Source organism: Eschrichtius robustus, chromosome 13 (assembly GCF_028021215.1).
Source record: "Eschrichtius robustus isolate mEscRob2 chromosome 13, mEscRob2.pri, whole genome shotgun sequence".
Lineage (NCBI taxonomy): Eukaryota > Metazoa > Chordata > Mammalia > Artiodactyla > Eschrichtiidae > Eschrichtius > Eschrichtius robustus.
In genome coordinates this window covers 44,759,348-44,773,764 of record NC_090836.1, presented here as the reverse complement: position 1 = coordinate 44,773,764, position 14,417 = coordinate 44,759,348, and positions in this window count along the sequence as shown.

Sequence of the window (14,417 nt, the reverse complement as noted above, 5' to 3'; positions counted from 1 at the left end):
TGCCATTAAAATTATGTTTACAAAGAGGATTTTTATAGATAAGAGAAAACTAATTTTAATATAATGTTGAAAAAGCTGGATATAAGACTTTATATATGGTAATATCTGAGCTGCATTCAAAAATACATAGGAAAAGACTGATGAGATGAAATATGCCAAAATGTTAATAGTTTTCTCTGGGATGGGATTATAGGCAATTTGAAAATTAACTTCTTTACACCTTTTGTGCTCCCCTTTTATGATATAAGAAGTATCTGTTGCTTTTTTTTTAATAAATTTATTTATTTTTGGCTGCATTGGGTCTTCATTGCTGTGCATGGGCTTTCTCTAGTTGCAGGGAGCGGGGGCCCCTCTTTGTCGCGGTGCTTGGGCTCCTCATTGTGGTGGCTTCTCTTGTTGTGGAGCATGGGCTCTAGGCGCGCGGGCTTCAGTAGTTGTGGCACACGGACTCAGTAGTTGTGGCTCGTGGGCTCTAGATCACAGGCTCAGTAATTGTGGCGCACTGGCTTAGTTGCTCCACGGCATGTGGGATATTCCCGGACCAGGGCTCGAACCTGTGTCCCCTGCATTGGCAGGCGGACTCTTAACCACTGCGCCACCAGGGAAGCCCCCCTCTATTACTTTTAAATAGAAAAATAATAAAGTTAAATTTTCAGCTGTATTATTTTGGTATATTGTGAAGTTTGTTATCTTTCAACAAAATATTGGAGAATGCAAATTTGCAAAAAAGTAAAGGTATAAGAGAGGCTAAAAATAGGAAAAAATTTTCCCAAAAATCTTGAGTGGGAGGGGAAAGACCAAAAGCAGAGTTACTCTAAAATTAATTGTACTTTGGGACTTCCCTGGTGGTGCAGTGGATAAGACTCCGTGCTCCCAATGCAGGGGGCCCAGGTTCGGTCCCAGGCCTGGGAACTAGATCCCACATGCGTGCTGCAACTAAGAGTTCACATGCCACAACTAAGGAGCCCACATTGCCACAACTACAGAGCTGGTGAGCCGCAACTACGGAGCCCGCCTGCCGCAACTGAGACCTGGTGCAGCCAAATAAATTAATTAATTAATTTTTTAAATAAAGTTAATTATACTTTAATGACACTGAAAACAAAATGGGCACTGGTTGTATCTTGAGACGAGAACCTTGTCCACTTATCACTCTTGAAAAATCTTCACACACACCAAAAAAGTAAGAATGTTCCCTCTGTAATTTAAACAACAGAAACCAAGTTGGAAAAAAAAAAAGCCCAGCAACGGAACCAACCACTGTTATGTCTTCTGTTATTGCTACTGTCTCACATAAAAACATCCATTTAACACTTAAAATCCTGGCCTGATGTTGCTTCTCAGTCACTTTTTGGGAAAGAGGCATTTAGCTACACAAGTTATTTAGGACAAGTGGCAAGTCTACCAGAACTTTCTGTTATTTCCAATTCCTAAAAATACCATTTATGAAAACAATAACGTGGTCATGTAAAAGTCATCCAAAGTTATTTGAAGAAGCAAATACAGACCGTACAAACCATAGCAAAAGAACATCCAAATCTCAAACCCAATTCTCTTGACCATTTGGGGGAAAAAAGATTTTCTATTCATAAATTACTAATAATTTCCCTATAAACTTGTTATTCTTGCAATAAATGGTCTCTAATTTCTTCCAAATAATAAATTTGTTTTAAGAGTACTAATAATTTGAGCTCCAAGCCCTAATCTTAAAGAGTTCTATTTATCTGAAAAATGTCTTAAACATAGTAAAAGCAAACTAAAAAAGTCCTTATTTTTCAGCTCAAAGCAAAGCCAGAAAGCAAAACAAAAATGAAAATCTTCAAATTCCTTGAATCATCTCCATCTCTGAAGTATGTTTAAGAGAAGGCTAGAGGACTTCCCTGGTGGTGCAGTGGTTAAGAATCCGCCTGCCAATGCAGGAGACAAGGGTTCGATCCCTGGTCCGGGAAGATCCCACATGCCACAGAGCAGCTAAGCCCGTGCGCCACAACTACTGAGCCCACGCGCCACAACTACTGAATCGCACGCACCTAGATCCCGTGCTCCACAACAAGAGAAGCCACCACAATGAGAAGCCCGTGCACCGCAACGAAGAGTAGTCCCCACTTGCCGCAACTAGACAAAGCCTGTGCGCAGCAATGAAGACCCAACGCAGCCGAAACTAAATAAATAAATTAATTAAAATTAAAAAAAAAGAGAAGGCTAGAAAGACAGGACATAAAATCAGTGAATCATCTATTTTTCTCCAGCTTTATGAAACAGATTCTTCTTTTCCTCCATTCCCAAAATTCAATCTCAAAATCTCTGGATACAATATGGTAGTCTCTCTCTTCTTTCTTCTCTCCCATCAACATTTACTGAGCTCCTGCTGTGCGTAATTCCTTTTCTTGCCTTCCAAGAGCCCACCTAAGACTAAAGTAATCATCCCTCAACTGAGGCCTGTCCCTGCTCTAGGCCCTTTGCACCTGCTGCCCCTTTGGCCTGGGTGTTCACCCATCTACATGATTCGCTCCCTCATTGCCTTTAGATTTTTGTTCAGATGTCACCGACTTATTGAAGCCTTCCTTGAATTGTTGATCTAAAATTACATTTTCACCCTCTGTTGTTACATCTGCCTTGTTTTTCTCCATGGCATGTGTAAGCATCTGGCATACACTATATTTTATTTATTTATTTATTTATTTACTTACTTACTTACTTACTTACTTACTTCCCCTACACCTGCCTCCCCTGGTCTCACTCAGCTAGAATGTAAGCTCTGGGAGCAGAGATTTTGTATCATTGCTTCCGAAAGTGGAGTCTGGTACTTACAAGGTGGGTAATGTTAAGTGAATGGTTAATGAGCTCCAGGTACTAGTTGACTTGCTCTCAGTCACACATCTTTTAAGTGGTGGGTCAAAGCCAAATTCAGACCATCTTCCTCTGGCTCTTAACCATGGGTCTAGTCTGCTTCTGTTGACAGGTGTACATAATTCATAGCGTGTGGGTATCAGGGCCATTTTATTAACCGTATGCTGTGGATCTGTTGCTTGCGGGAAGAATGAAGGCATTCACAGGTTTGGTCACCCATCTTGCCCTTGGCCTGGAGAAATCGTATTACCATCAAACAGAAAACAAGGTCGTTGGGAACACCTGGGTGAATTACAATGTTTGAGTGGGTTTTTTCTTTTGTTTAAAGGGGTCAAAGTATTAAAGAGGCTAGCCTCCCCATGACTGGGGAAGGAAAATGGTGACTTCACAGGGTGGTAGGCCAAGGGCTGGGAAGCTAAAAGCTGGGTGGGGCACCTTGGATATGGCAAGGTTGGGGTAAGAGTCTTTTTAGGATAGTGGATGGAAGGGTGCAAACTACAGTAAAGTCAGAATTTGGACACTTGGAACTGTTCTTATGCGCCCTAGGTCCTAAGCTGGCTATCTCTCCTCTTTATATACCTTTAAAAAATCTTTTTATTTTGAAATAATTTGAAACTTAGAGAAAAGTTGCAAGAACGTCTATATACTCTTTACCTGAATTTATCAATTTTCACATTTTGACAAATTTTCTTTATCATTATGTATGTACTATAACTTATTTTTTTCAGAACCGTTTGAGAGTCGGTTATAAACAATATGCCTCTTTATTTCTTAATACTCTAGTGCATATTTCCCAAGGACAAGAATATTATTTTAACCATGATATGATGATCGAATTCTGGAAATTTAACACTGACACCATACTTTCATCTAAAGTCCATATTCCAGGGACTTCCCTGGTGGTCCAGTGGTAATGAATCCGCCTTCCAATGCAAGGGACGCGGGTGCAATCCCTGGTCGGGGAACTAAGATCCCACATGCCACAGGGCAGCCCGTGCGCCACAACTACTGAGCTCCCACGCCTCAACGAGAGGGCCCGCATGCCACGAACTACAGAGCCCATGCCCTCTGGAGCCTGCACGCCACAACTAGAGAGAGAAAATCCACATACCACAACTAGAGAGAAGCCCGTGCCACAACAAAGAGCCCTCATGCTGCAACTAAGACCCGGCACAGCCTAAATAAATAAATAGATAGATAGATAGATAAAATAAAGTCTATATTCCAAAGTTGTTGATTGTCCCAACAATGCTCTTTATGGCATGTCCCCCTTCCAGTACAAGATCCCAGTCCAGGATCATGTTGTTTCCAGCCTTTCTGTATCATTAACATTGACATTTTAAAGGAATACAAGCCAGTTATAGTATAGAATGTTCATCAGTTTGTCTTTTCCTGATGCTTCCTCACGACTGGATGCAGGTTAGCATTCTAAGCTGCAATATGACTTGTCACGTGTGTCCTTTTCAGAGAAGCACATCACAAGGGCCACAATGCCCATCTGCTCCTTACTGGTGATGTAACTTTGATCAAAGTCAAAAGTGGTCAAGGTGGTGTCTGGCTTCTGCAAGGCATGGTTACTATTGTGCCCTTTGCAGCTAATAATCTGTGAGGAGACATTTTGAGATTTTGCAGATATCCTGTTCCTCTTCATATTTTCGCCATCTAGACTTAGTATCCATTCACGATGCTTGCCAAACCAACTTTTATCATAATGATTGCCAAATGGTGGTTTTCTAACTCCAACATTCCCTACACTTTTATAATTTGGCATTTGACTATAAAGAAGAGCCCTCCTTTCTCCTTATTCATTTAGTCATGTATTTTTTTCAATATGGACCCTTCATTTTTGGCCGCGGTGGGTCTTCGTTGGGGTGCGCGGGCTTCTCTAGTTGCGGCGCAAGGGCTTAGTTGCGGTATGTGGGATCTTAGTTCCCCAACCAGGGATCCAACCCAGGCCCCCTGCATTGGGAGCACGGAGTCTTAACCACTGGACCACCAGGGAAGTCCCAGACCCTTGTTTTATTAAGTAACATAATCCATTTCTAACCTTACTTATTTTTAATGCTCAGATTGTCCCAGTTTTGACCATAGAGAGCTGCTTTAATCTGGCTCCCATGTCCTTTAAACATGACTTTTTGTTTTTTTTTAAAACACTGCCTTTCCTCCTGGCACAGCAAAAATCTTGTCCCTTCTCTGCCCAGTCTTGCAATCAGCAAGGAGCCCTGATTCCTTTTAGTGGAGAACGGCATTTAGAAACCACAATCCAGGCACCAGGTATGTTCATTGGTACTGGATATACTCATGTACTTTATTTATTTATTTATTTATTTATGGCTGCGTCGGGTCTTTGGTGCTGCGCGTGGGCTTTTCTCTAGTTGTGGCGAGGGGGGCTACTCTTCGTTGCAGTGCACAAGCTTCTCATTGTGGTGGCTTCTCTTGTTGTGGAGCACAGGCTCTAAGAGTGCGGGCTTCAGTAGTTGTGGCACGTGGGCTCAGTAGTTGTGGCTCGCGGGCTCTAGAGTGCAGGCTCAGTAGTTGTGGCGCACGGGCGTAGTTGCTCTGCGGCATGCGGGATCTTCCCAGACCAGGGCTCGAACCCGTGTCCCCTGCATTGGCAGGTGGATCCTTAACCACTGTGCCACCAGGGAATTCCTTATTCACGTAATTAAAAAATTTAAACTTCACGTAATTTAAAAATTTAAACTAACATCCTTTTGGATCTCCTAACCCATCATAACTGTGCTAAGGGAAACAAAAAGCCAGAGTTCTAAAGGGGGAAATGCGGTTCCCCTGAGAGCTAGCACAGGGGCAGCAGAGAGAATGGGTTGATAAACTAGGATGGTAGGTGGGGGGTGAGGTACAGAGTTGGGATGCTTAGTTGATTCATCTCTTGTTTTAGAGAGTTTTTTAAAATGTTAAGTGGAGAACCTTGCAGATTGGGTACTGTATGAAGATGGCAATGCTCTTGCAGACCCTGGTTTAGCATTAGCATTCCAAGTTTCATAGAATTTTTGGTCTTGCAATTAAAAGGACAGAACAGGTACTCATCTGTACAACCTTGGCACTTAGGTAGATTTTTTAAAGCCGTATTTTACAAATAAGGCAGCTGAGGCTGGGCAAAGCTCAGGTTCTTGACAAGGTCACAAAAGTGTCTGTCTCTTAAGCAGAAGATGTATTTTATTCTAAAGAGGAATGTCTGGGACTTCCCTGGTGGTCCAGTGGTTAAGAATCTGCCTGCCAATGCAGGGGACACAGGTTCGAGCCCTGGTCCAGGAAGATCCCACATGCCACGGAGCAACTAAGCCTGTGCGCCACAACTAATGAGCCTGCGCTCTAGAGCCTGCGAGCCACAACTACTGAGCCCACGTGCCGCAACTACTGAAGCTCGCGTGCCTAGAGTCCATGCTCCACAACAAGAGAAGCCACCGCAATGAGAAGCCCGCGCACCACAACGAAGAGTAGCCCCCGCTCACCGCAACTAGAGAAAGCCCGTGTGCAGCAACGAAGACCCAACGCAGCCAAAAATAAATAAATTAAATAACTAAATCTTAAAAAAAAAAAAAAAGAGGAATATCTTTTGTTTGTACAAGCCAGCATCTCTTTAATTTTATACCCCAAATACAATAATTCTGTTCGTTCTTTTCTAGACTGATACTTTTTTGGCTCTTGAGATCCAGTTTCCACATGTTAGAGGAATCCAGTAGTCTGATGGCCTAGTTTTGAAAAATTCCTGAAGTTCATTTTTAGCAAATTCTCTGGTGCCAGCATAATGAGCTTGCATATTTCCTTAGTTTGTAGCATGGTATTTTTAGTTTTTTCTTATAATCACATACATTTTAAAGTTGGCTCAGGGGTTTAAATGTTTTTACTGTCAACTGGAGTTGTTGTGGTGCTGTTCCCTTCTGCTACATACTGTCACACATCAATGCTGAGACAGTACCGTGTCCTGAATGGAACTTTGATTACAATGGAAGCTTTGATTACTGCAAAGCTATAGTAATCAAGACAATGTGGTTTACAGGATACACATGCAGGTCAACGGAATACATTGAGAATCCAGAAGTAAACGCTCACATTTCCACTTAATTGATTTTCAGCAAGGATGCCAAGACAATTCATTAGAGGAAAGAATAGTCTTTTCAACAAATGATGCTGGGACAACTGGATAGCCTCATGCAAAGTCGAACCCCTTTGTCACATTATACACAAACATTAACTCATAATTGATCATGGAACTAAATGTAAGAGCTAAAACTATAAAACTCTTGGAACAAAATAGAGGAGTAAATCTTTGTGAGGTTGGGTCAGGCAAAGCCTTCTTACGAATGACACCAAAGCACAAGCAACCAAAGAAAAAAATAGATAAATTGAATCTCATCAAAATTTAAAACTTTTGTGCTTTAAAGTTTGTGCATCAAGGAGGTGAAAAGAAAACCTAAAGAATGGAAGAAGATATTTGCAAATCATATATCTGATAAGGGACATATCTAGAGTAGATGAAGAACTCTTGCAACGCAGTAATAAAAGACAAATAACCCAGTTAAAAAATGGGCAAGGGATCTGAATAGACATTTCTCCAGAGAAGATATATAAATGGCCAATAAGCAACTGACAGAATGCTCAACATCATTAATTATCAGGGAAATGCAAATAAAAACCACAACAAGATACCACTTCATACCCAATAAGATGGCTATAATTAAAAAGAGAAATAGCAAATGTTGGTGAGGGTATGGAGGAATTGGAACCTCATACACTTCTGGTGGGGTTGTAACCAGGTGCAGTCACTTTATTTTTTTTATTTTTTATTTTTTTATAATTTTTTTTTTTTTTGGCTGCATTGGGTCTTCATTGCTGCACGTGGTCCTTCTCTAGCTGCGGCGAACGGGGGCTATTCTTCGTTGCGGTGTGCGGGCTTCTCATTGCGGTGGCTTCTCTTGTTGTGGAGCACAGGATCTAGGGGCACGGGCTTCAGTAGTTGTGGCACGTGGGCTCAGTAGTTGTGGCTCGCGGGCTCTAGAGCGCAGGCTCAGTAGTTGTGGCGCAGGGGCTTAGTTGCTCCGTGGCATGTGGGATCTTCCCGGAGCAGGGCTCAAACCCGTGTCCCCTGCATTGGCAGGCGGATTCTCAACCAGTGCGCCACCAGGGAAGCCCTGGTGCAGTCACTTTAGAAAACAGCTGCCCAAAGCTGGAGGGATTGGGGGAATGGGTACAAGATTTTTTGAGACAGTGATGAAAATGTACTGAAATTAATGAATTCTGGAGATGGTTGCACAAATCTGTGAATGTACTAAAACTATTAACTTGCACCCTTTTAATGTGGATACATTGAATGGTATGTGAATTATATTTGAATAAAGCTGATAAAGTAGCTCATATATATGTATATATGTATCTATACACATCTTTCCCTCTAAATCAGGAACAAGGCAAAGATGTCCACACTCACTCATTCTATTTAAAGTTGTACTAGAGGTTCTACCCAGGCAATAAGGCAAGAAAAATTTATAAAAGAAATAATGATTGAAAAGGAAAAAGTAAAATTGTCTTTATTTGCAGGTGATAAAATCATCTGTTTAGAACATTCTGATGAAGCTACAAAAATGTTACTAGGACTAGTTTAGCAAGGTTATAAGACACAAGATATAAAATGCAGAAACCAGTTGTATTCCTATATACTAGCAACAAACTATTGGAAGTTGAAACTAAAAGACAATATCATTTACAATATCATCAGAAAAGGAAATGTTTAGGGACATCTCTGATGAACGATGTGCAAATTCTATACACTGAAAACTAAAAACATTGTTAAGAGAAATTAAACGAGACTTAAATGGAGAGGTATACCATGTTTATGGATTGAAAGACACAATATTGCTGAGATGTCAGTTCTCCCCAAACTGATCTAGAAAGTCAATGTAATCTCAATCAAAATCCCAGTATGATTTTTGTAGAAATTAACAGTTGATTCTAAAATTCATGTGGAAACGCAAGTGATCTAGAATAGCCAAAACCAACTTTGAAAAAGAAAAAATAGGAAGACTTATACTACCTGATTTCAAGACTTAATAAAAAGCAGTAATCAAGACAGAGTGGGACCTCCCTGATGGCACAGTGGTTAAGAATCCACCTGCCAATGCAGGGGACACGGGTTCAATCCCTAGGCCGGGAAGATCCCATATGCCTCGGAGCAACTAAGCCCATGCGCCACAACTACTGAGCGCGTGTGCCACAACTACTGAAGCCCCCGCGCCTAGAGCCTGTGCTCCGCAATAAGAGAAGCCACCGCAATGAGAAGCCCGCGCACCGCAACCAGAGAAAGCCCGCGCGCAGCAACGAAGACCCAATGCAGCCAAAAATAAATAAATAAATTAATTAATTAATTAATTAATTAATTTTAAAAAATCCTTTCTCCTTCCCACTTCCTTTAAAAAAAAAAAACAGTGTGGTATTAGCATAATTATAGATAAATGGAACAGAAATGAGAGTCCATAAATAGATCCGTACATATATGATGAATTGGTTTTTAACCAAGTTGCAAAGGCAATTCAGTGGAGAAAGTACAGTCTTTTCAACAAATGGTAGTGGAACAACTGGCTATTTATATGCAAAGTTAAGTTAGATACCTCCTGCTTTTAAAATGGAGGAAACCTCATGGAATGATGGTGAACATGTAAATGGCTCTAAGTCTAGCTATTCTGGAGAACATCTGGCTGTTCTTAGTGAAATTAAATGTGTCTTAAGAACAAGTTCCTAGGAAATCCCACAGAGAACCCCTGTCTCCTCAAGCCCATACTAAATATCCACTATGAAATGTCCAAAAGACATATATAAAATGTGGTGCATGCATATGATGGAATGAACTATCAGAAATTAACTAACTTTACCTGTAACACCGTTGTACATCTTTTAAAACGATGGATGAAATGGGATGAGAATTATGGCATAAATTACTTTATATAAATTAAAAAGGTGCAGTACAACACCGTATTTTTCAAGAATACGTATAGGTTTGTCATGTATTAGAGCGGATACGTATGGTGCAGAGGAAATGGCAGTAAGGGACGGGAACTGGAGTAAACAACCCATATTAAAATATGGAGACCCATGGGTGTGAGAAGCCAGCAAGAGGGAGCTCAGACAACTCATTCCAGAAGTTTGGCTATGACAGAAAGCTGAGAAGTGAGACAGCTTGATGAGAATGTGGGGTGAAGAGATGATTGTAGTAGAGGAGCATATCTGGATGCCAATGGGAGAAATTTGATAGGGAAAAGGACAGGGTGGTGCCCAGAACTCATCAAACGGACTAAGTGTTTGAGATGGTGAGAGAGACTGGCCTTTGATGTGAAGGTGTTATGGAGCTCATAGACCACTGGGCCAGCGCAAATTAGGGGACCACAGAAGAGTGGAGTGGGTGTTATACGGGGATTCCTGGACAGGCAGGGAAATTTGGAGAAAACAGAGGACCGAATCAAAGGGGTAAAGAGAGTGTGATTGAAGCAAGGGAGTGGGCACAGAGCTTGGGGACACAGGTGGGGCAGGGCAAGGAGACTCCAGACAGGAAGACGGGGTTCCTAGCCCTAGCCCGGGAGCAGAGCCCCACTGGGCAGGAGGGTGGCCAGAGAGCCCTCACTGCCTCCCACGTTCATCCCCACTCCAGGCGCTTCCACCCCGAGTCCCCACTGACCCCAGGGGGTCGTGGAGGGAGTGCCGGGCAGCTCCGATGCTGCCCTCTGGGTACAAGGGTAAAACAAGGGTGCCGCCAGGGGAAAGGGGTCCTCCTTTGCACAGGCTCAGGACGCCTTTCCCCTGACACCTCTATTCCACTTCAGCCCAGCTTCAAGGCATCCTTACCTGGGCGCCCTTCTCAGACTGGGAGTCAGGGTCTTGAAGGGCCTGTGAGAGATTTGGTGGAGGAGGGGGTCTGGATGGAGACCAGCTGTGTACAGGCCTCCGTATCATGAACAAATTGAAGAACCCAATATAAAATAAGGAGATGATATCTCCCTGCTATTGGATTAATTTCCTTACCGGAGAAAAAAAGGTAAAATTTTGAAGAAGATGAAGGAGGAGGGCTTGGTTTGGTGTATTCTAACGCAGTGGTTCTCAGAGCGTGGTTCCCGGATCAGCAGCAACAGCATTCTCTGGGAACTGGTTAGTAATTCTCAGGCCCTACCCCAGACCTCATGAATCAGAAACTCCTGGGGTGGGGTTCAACCATCCATATTCACAAGCCCTGGAGATGATTCTAATGCATGCTCAAATTTGAGAACCACTGTTCTAAGGGGATTTTTTACTTCCATCTCCAAACATGTGCTTCTTCTTAGCCATATTGCTGCTGGGACCAGTGGCATCAGGGTATAGAAGTGAAGGCTTGGACTTGGCATTAGTATGGGGAAGGCCTGGTGTGGAGACAGGTGAGTAGCTGCCTCATTCTCACCACACAGGAGCCTGGAGACCAGCTCTGGAGAGCCCCTGAGCAGAGGTCAGGACTGTAGGGATACTGGAAGAACATGACTCAGAGGGCCTTGGCCCTACAGGGATGAGGTCATTATAGCTGGTGTTCCTGCCTATGGGACAGAACAGGAACCACTGAAGAGGTATGTGACAACTTAAGAAAATATTAGAAGCAGCTAAAGAGATTCAAGTAGTGTACCCCCAAAATACCTTCTGGAACCAAAAAAAATATTATTTTCAACAACAAAAAAAAATCAGCCTATTTACTGAAAGAAAGAAGTCTGGTCACTGGCAGGACTCAAATTAGTGGCTTGGAAGAAGAAGTGGAAAAATATTTCAAAGCACAGAGCAAATAATATGAAGAGATGGAAATAATGAGGAAAATATGAGATTTGGAGAAAAGACCCAGTAATCCTAACATTCAAATATTTTAGTTCCAAAAGAAAGAAAAGGCATAAATGGAGGAGAGGCTATACTTTAAAAATAGAATATTTTGCGGACCTGAAGAAAGTTCTGAGCTTGCAGACTGAAAGGGCATAGGAAGATACAAAAAGAGAAGACATACATCTAAGCATGGAACTCCTGAATTCCAAGATTAAAGAAAGATATTTTCAAGTGTCTAGAGAGAAAAAGCAAGTTATTTACAAAGCGAAAAGAATCAGATTGACACAGGACTTTTCATCTGCAACACTGGAAGTTAACAGTAGGAATACTGAGAGAAAAGGATGGCTACCCCGGAATCTCATACCCAGCTGAGGAAGCATTCACCTGTTAGCGCAAAAGAAAGATATATGGAGATATAAAGGATTCAGAGAGTATATCAATCCCATATCTCACCTGAGGAAACTACTCAAGAAAATTTTGGTTAGAGAACAGAGAAGTCAAGATAGAGGAAGATGAAAAGGAGAAAGAACAAGCAGTGAGCAACAAACCTGGCAAAATACTATACTGTTAAATGTTTATGGCGATTGGGCTTCCCTGGTGGCACAGCGGTTAAGAATCCGCCTGCCAATGCAGGGGACACGGGTCCGAGCCCTGCTCCGGGAAGATCCCACATGCCACGGAGCAACTAAGCCCGTGTGCCACAATTACTGAGCCTGTGCTCTAGAGCCTGCGAGCCACAACTACTGAAGCCCACGTGCCTAGAGCCCGTGCTCCGCAACAAGAGAAGCCACTGCAATGAGAAGCCCGTGCACCGCAACGAAGAGTACCCCCGCTCACCACAACGAGAGAAAGCCCGCGCACAACAATGAAGACCCAATGCAGCCAAAAATAAATAAATAAAATAAAATTTAAAAAATTAAATGGGCAGAAGACTTAAATAGATTGTTCATAAAGGAAGATACACGAGCGGTCAATAAACACATGGAAAAGTGTTCAATGCCATTGATTATCAGAGAAATGTAAATTATAATTACACTCCACTAGAATGACCAAAATAAAAATGGACTAGCAAAATCAAACATTGGTGAGAAGTCCTGTGCCCAACTAGAATTCTCATACACTGCTGGTGGCAATGTAAAACGATATAACCACATTGGAAAAAAGTTTTGCACCTTTTTATAAAGTCAAGCATGTGTCACCTCTATGATCCAGCTATTCTGTTTCTTGGCATTTACCCAAAAGAAATGAAAAAATTTACCCACAAAATGATTTGTACGTGAATCTTCAGAGCAGCCTTATTCATAGCAACCCCAATTCAAATGTCCATCAACAGGTAAATGGATAAACAAATTGTGGTATATTCATAAATGGAATACTGCTGAGCAGGAAGAAAGTACAAACAATTGATACATCCAAAACATGGAATAATCTTAAGAACTATATTCAGCAAAGCAAGACTACATCCCTACAGGAGCACATACTGTAGAGCTCTATTCCTGTGAAGCTGTAAAAGAAGCAAAACTAATATATGAGGGTAGAAATCAGAAAGTAGTTGCCTTTGGCTGAGGAGTAGACTGGAAAGGGGCATGAGGGAACAGTATGTCCCCATAGAGTCAAGACACTTCTAACTTAAATGTCCTTTTTTTTTTTTTTAACATCTTTATTGGAGTATAATTGCTTTACAATGGTGTGTTAGTTTCTGCTTTATAACAAAGTGAATCAGCTATACATATACATATATCCCCATATCTCTTCCCTCTTGCGTCTCCCTCCCACCCTCCCTATCCCACCCCTCTAGGTGGTCACAAAGCACCTAAGTGTCCTTTTTTTTTTTTTTGGCCGCAACCCGTGGCTTGCAGCATCTCAGTTCCCCTACTAGGGACTGAACCTGGACCACAGCAGTGAAAGCGCTGAATCCTAACGGCTAGACCACCAGGGAACTGCCTAAACGTCCATTTTATAGCTGTGGAAGCTGAGGTTCACGAAGTTAAAAGATTTGGCTAAGGTCTGTACAGGAGGCTCCTCTCCTGGGTCCTCTGAAGGAAAGGAGGCCAGCCATGTGCCCTCTCAGGATGTGCTGGAGGTTGCCAGGAGCAGGATTCAAGGGTTGGGGAAATGTGATCTGAAGGAGTAGAGGTGGAAGAGGGGGTGAAGCTGAGTTTTGGGGAGATGGGGTGGCATAGAATAGGTAAAGGAGGATGTCACCCAAGACCCTCAGCCCCTCCCATCACAAAGTCTTGCCTCTGCAGACTTTGCCTGTCTTCAGTCATGCCTGTCAAAAGTGGGTCTTGGGGAGGGTGGGAGGGAGGGAGATGCAAGAGGGAAGAGATATGGGAACATATTGTATATGTATAACTGATTCACTTTGTTATAAAGCAGAAGCTAACACACCATTGTAAGGCAATTATACTTCAATAAAGATGTTTAAAAAAAAAAAAAAGTGGGTCGTCACATAGAGAACAGACTTGTGGTTGCCAAGGGGGGGGGGGGGGTGGGGGAGGGATGGACTGGGAGTTTGGGGTTAATAGATGAAACTATTACATATAGAATGGATAAACAACAAGGTCCTACTGTATAGCACGGGGAACTATATTCAGTGTCCTGGGATAAACCATAATGGAAAAGAATATAAAAAAGAATGCATATATATGTATAACGAAATCACTTTGCTGTACAGCAGAAATTAACACAACACTGTAAATCAACTATACTTCAATTAATAATTT